Here is a 4398-nt window from a genome sequence, read left to right as displayed (position 1 = left end):
AGACAGAGGAGAGGTAATAATCAGGTTATTGATCCAAACAGAGGAGAGGTAATAATCAGGTTATTGATCCAGACGGAGGAGAGGTAATAATCAGGTTATTGATCCAGACGGAGGAGAGGTAATAATCAGGTTATTGATCCAGACGAGGAGAGGTAATAATCAGGTTATTGATCCAGACGGAGGAGAGGTAATAATCAGGTTATTGATCCAGACGGAGGAGAGGTAATAATCAGGTTATTGATCCAGACGCAGGTAATAATCAGGTTATTGATCCAGACGGAGGTAATAATCAGGTTATTGATCCAGACGGAGGTAATAATCAGGTTATTGATCCAGACGGAGGTAATAATCAGGTTATTGATCCAGACGGAGGTAATAATCAGGTTATTGATCCAGACGGAGGAGAGGTAATAATCAGGTTATTGATCCAGATGGAGGAGAGGTAATAATCAGGTTATTGATCCAGACGGAGGAGAGGTAATAATCAGGTTATTGATCCAGACAGACACAAACATACAGCAATCTTTCTTATCTTTCTTCAGACTTTTGATCCTCTGAGACACGAGGAGATTCAAACATTTCATGAATGAAATCGGAGAAATAAAGTGAAATAGAACTGATCGATCGATACGGGTGCAAGTTATCGGTTGTTTTTATCTAATATATTAATTGTTTAAAACAGAAGCTCATGGCTGTAAGTCTGACTATTGATTATCCTTCAGTGGGACAATATGTATCTTATCTAAAACCCGTCTCTCAGAGTCCAAAGTGACGACTTCATCCTTTGCTCCACAGCGTTGACCTATTGATCTGTTGCAGCATTACTCATTAAGTTTGATTGATTGATCAGAGGAAGGTCTGTCTCATGCTGCATTATTTCCTCTACCAGCAGTGTCAAATAACAATTAATTTAAAGAAAGGCGCGTTCACGCTGACTCTTTTAACTGTTTTTTTTTTTTAGTGTTTTATTTACTTATTGATTAATTAAGAAATTAATTAGGGTATTAATCAGTAATAATTGTACTGATTAGTTCTGTTGTTTCACTTTATTTCTTTGACTCTGAATCAGAGACAATCCAAGCCACATTTTAGATGTTAATCAGCCTGCTGATCAGCTGCCTGCAAACTAAACAGGAAAGAAAGATCTTATGAGATTGAGCTGAAGGTGAAATGTGTTTAAACTCGTCTTCACTGCTGGTTTCCTGTCTGCCTCTGTGGAGCCTGAAACTGATCATCAATAACTCTGTTTTATCCATTTATTGATCTGCTCAGCGACTCACAGTTCGTCTGAAACAATGTCTCGTCAGTGAAGAAAGAAAAATAAAACGGATAAGATGTTGGTCAGAATGTAAAGAAATAAACTGTGAAGTCAGAAGAATGATTCAATCTGAGGAAATAAAGTGTTGTATGATCAAACAAGTTCAGGGTCAATAAAGCTTTGTATAGATCTGTTGAACATGATCATTTATTTACTCATCTGATTACATTTACTCATTTAGCTGTCAAACCCAGGTCTCTTAAACCAAATGCATGTGTCTTATCCACTGCGCCATCACTGTCCCGCACTAAATGTGGACTTCCACTGGTTTCCATTCTACACTGGTTTCCAGTGTAGACTGGTTTCCAGTGCAGGCTGGTTTCCGCTGGTTTCCATTCCACACTGGTTTCCACTGTTTTTCATTCCACACTGGTTTCCACTGGTTTCCAGGGCAGACTGGGTTCCACTGGTTTTCTGTGTAGACTGGTGTCCAGTGCAGACTGTCCAGTTTGGAAGGGGTTCCATTGGTTTCCATTCCACACTGGTTTCCAGTGCAGACTATCCAGTTTGGAGCGGGTTCCATTGGTTTCCATTCCACACTGGTTTCCAGTGCAGACTGGTTTCCAACGGTTTCCAGTGCAGACTATCCAGTTTGGAGCGGGTTCCATTGGTTTCCATTCCACACTGGTTTCCAGTGCAGACTGGTTTCCACTGGTTTCCATTCCACACTGGTTTCCACTGGTTTCCAGTGCAGACTATCCAGTTTGGAACGGGTTCTATTAGTTTCCATTCCACACTGGTTTCCATTGTAGACTGGTACTCACTGGTTTCTAGTGCAGACTATCCAGTTTGGAGCGGGTTCCATTGGTTTCCATTCCACACTGGTTTCCACTGTTTTCCATTCCACACTGGATTCCACTGGTTTCCGTTCCACACTGGTTTCCAGTGTAGACTGGTTTCCACTGGTTTCCAGTGCAGACTGTCCAGTTTGGAGTGGGTTCCACTGGTTTCCAGTGTAGACTGGTTTCCAGTGCAGACTGTCCAGTTTGGAGTGGGTTCCACTGGTTTCCATTCCACACTGGTTTCCAGTGCAGACTGGTTTCTACTGGTTTCCATTCCACACTGGTTTCCAGTGTAGACTGGTTTCCACTGGTTTACATTCCACACTGGTTTCCACTGGTTTCCATTCCACACTGGTTTCCAGTGCAGACTGGTTTCCACTGTTTTCCATTCCACACTGGTTTCCAGTGCAGACTGGTTTCCATTCCACACTGTTTTCCATTCCACACTGGTTTCCATTTCACACTGGTTTCCAGTGTAGACTGGTTTCCACTGGTTTCCAGTGCAGACTGTCCAGTTTGGAGGGGGTTCCACTGGTTTCCAGTGCAGACTGTCCAGTTTGGAGTGGGTTCCACTGGTTTCCATTCCACACTGGTTTCCAGTGCAGACTGGTTTCTACTGGTTTCCATTCCACACTGGTTTCCAGTGTAGACTGGTTTCCACTGGTTTACATTCCACACTGGTTTCCACTGGTTTCCATTCCACACTGGTTTCCAGTGCAGACTGGTTTCCACTGTTTTCCATTCCACACTGGTTTCCAGTGCAGACTGGTTTCCATTTAACACTGGTTTCCAGTGTAGATTGGTTTCCACTGGTTTCCAGTGCAGACTGTCCAGTTTGGAGCGGGTTCCATTGGTTTCCATTCTATAGTGGTTTAGTGGTTTCCAGTGTAGACTGGTTTCCATTCCACACTGGTTTCCAGTGTAGATTGGTTTCCACTCGTTTCCAGTGCAGACCGTCCATTTTGGAGGGGGTTCCATTGGTTTCCATTCCACACTGGTTTCCAGTGTAGACTGGTTTCCAGTGCAGACTGTCCAGTTTGGAGTGGGTTCCACTGGTTTCCATTCCTCACTGGTTTCCAGTGTAGACTGGTTCTCACTGGTTTCTAGTGCAGACTGTCCAGTTTGGAGCGGGTTCCATTGGTTTCCAGTGTAGACTGGTTTCCAGTGCAGACTGTCCAGTTTGGAGTGGGTTCCACTGGTTTCCATCCCACACTGGTTTCCAGTGCAGACTGGTTTCTACTGGTTTCCATTCCACACTGGTTTCCAGTGTAGACTGGTTTCCACTGTTTTCCATTCCACACTGGTTTCCACTGGTTTCCATTCCACACTGGTTTCCATTCCACACTGGTTTCCAGTGCAGACTGGTTTCCACTGTTTTCCATTCCACACTGGTTTCCAGTGCAGACTGGTTTCCACTGTTTTCCATTCCACACTGGTTTCCAGTGCAGACTGGTTTCCATTCAACACTGGTTTCCAGTGTTGATTGGTTTCCACTGGTTTCCAGTGCAGACTGTCCAGTTTGGAGCGGGTTCCATTGGTTTCCATTCTATAGTGGTTTAGTGGTTTCCAGTGTAGACTGGTTTCCATTCCACACTGGTTTCCAGTGTAGATTGGTTTCCACGGGCTTCCAGTGCAGACCGTCCAGTTTGGAGGGGGGTCCATTGGTTTCCATTCCACACTGGTTTCCAGTGTTTTCCATTCCACACTGGTTTCCAGTTTGGAGGGGGTTCCATTGGTTTCCATTCCACACTGGTTTCCAGTGTAGATTGGTTTCCACTGGTTTCCAGTGCAGACTGTCCAGTTTGGAGTGGGTTCCACTGGTTTCCATTCCTCACTGGTTTCCAGTGTAGACTGGTTCTCACTGGTTTCCAATGTAGACTGGTTCTCACTGGTTTCTAGTGCAGACTGTCCAGTTTGGAGCGGGTTCCATTGGTTTCCATTCTATAGTGGTTTAGTGGTTCCCCTTCGAGGGAACTCGAACTGCGTCGGTTACGACACTATGGGAACGCCTCTAGGCGAAGCAGGTCTGAACATGAATGAAATCACTCCAATCCTATTGGCTTGTTGCTAGAACGGTAAGGTGTGACGGAATAACCGGAGGAGTATAAAGCACACCTGTACACACTCATCATTAGCTTTTTTCTATTCAGCAGGCGCTCTGTATGTTGTTTGAAGAAAGCTCCAGTCCTACAAGCAGTGTGTCTTACCTGAAGAAGAAGTCTACCAGCATGTCCGGCAACCAGATGTACAGAAGGTGTGTTTTGCCCTCGGTACATCACGGATGGAGATTCTCATGAG

General features: G+C 44.6%; 1 protein-coding gene across 1 annotated transcript in view; it reads left to right on the top strand.

Moving 5' to 3' along the window:
• acvr2aa (activin A receptor type 2Aa) overlaps nt 1-1453 on the top strand; it is a 39156-nt gene extending 37703 nt beyond the window's left edge. Inside the window, exons 14-15 of the mRNA XM_046054814.1 lie at nt 14-83; nt 283-1453. The gene's annotated coding sequence lies outside the window, so the exon portion shown is untranslated. The remainder of the gene's footprint in view (nt 1-13; nt 84-282) is intronic.
• Nucleotides 1454-4398: the final 2945 nt, after the last annotated feature.

Source organism: Micropterus dolomieu, linkage group LG07 (genome assembly GCF_021292245.1).
Source record: "Micropterus dolomieu isolate WLL.071019.BEF.003 ecotype Adirondacks linkage group LG07, ASM2129224v1, whole genome shotgun sequence".
In the NCBI taxonomy this organism is placed as follows: Eukaryota; Metazoa; Chordata; class Actinopteri; order Centrarchiformes; family Centrarchidae; genus Micropterus; species Micropterus dolomieu.
This window is presented reverse-complemented; position numbering and strand designations above follow the sequence as displayed.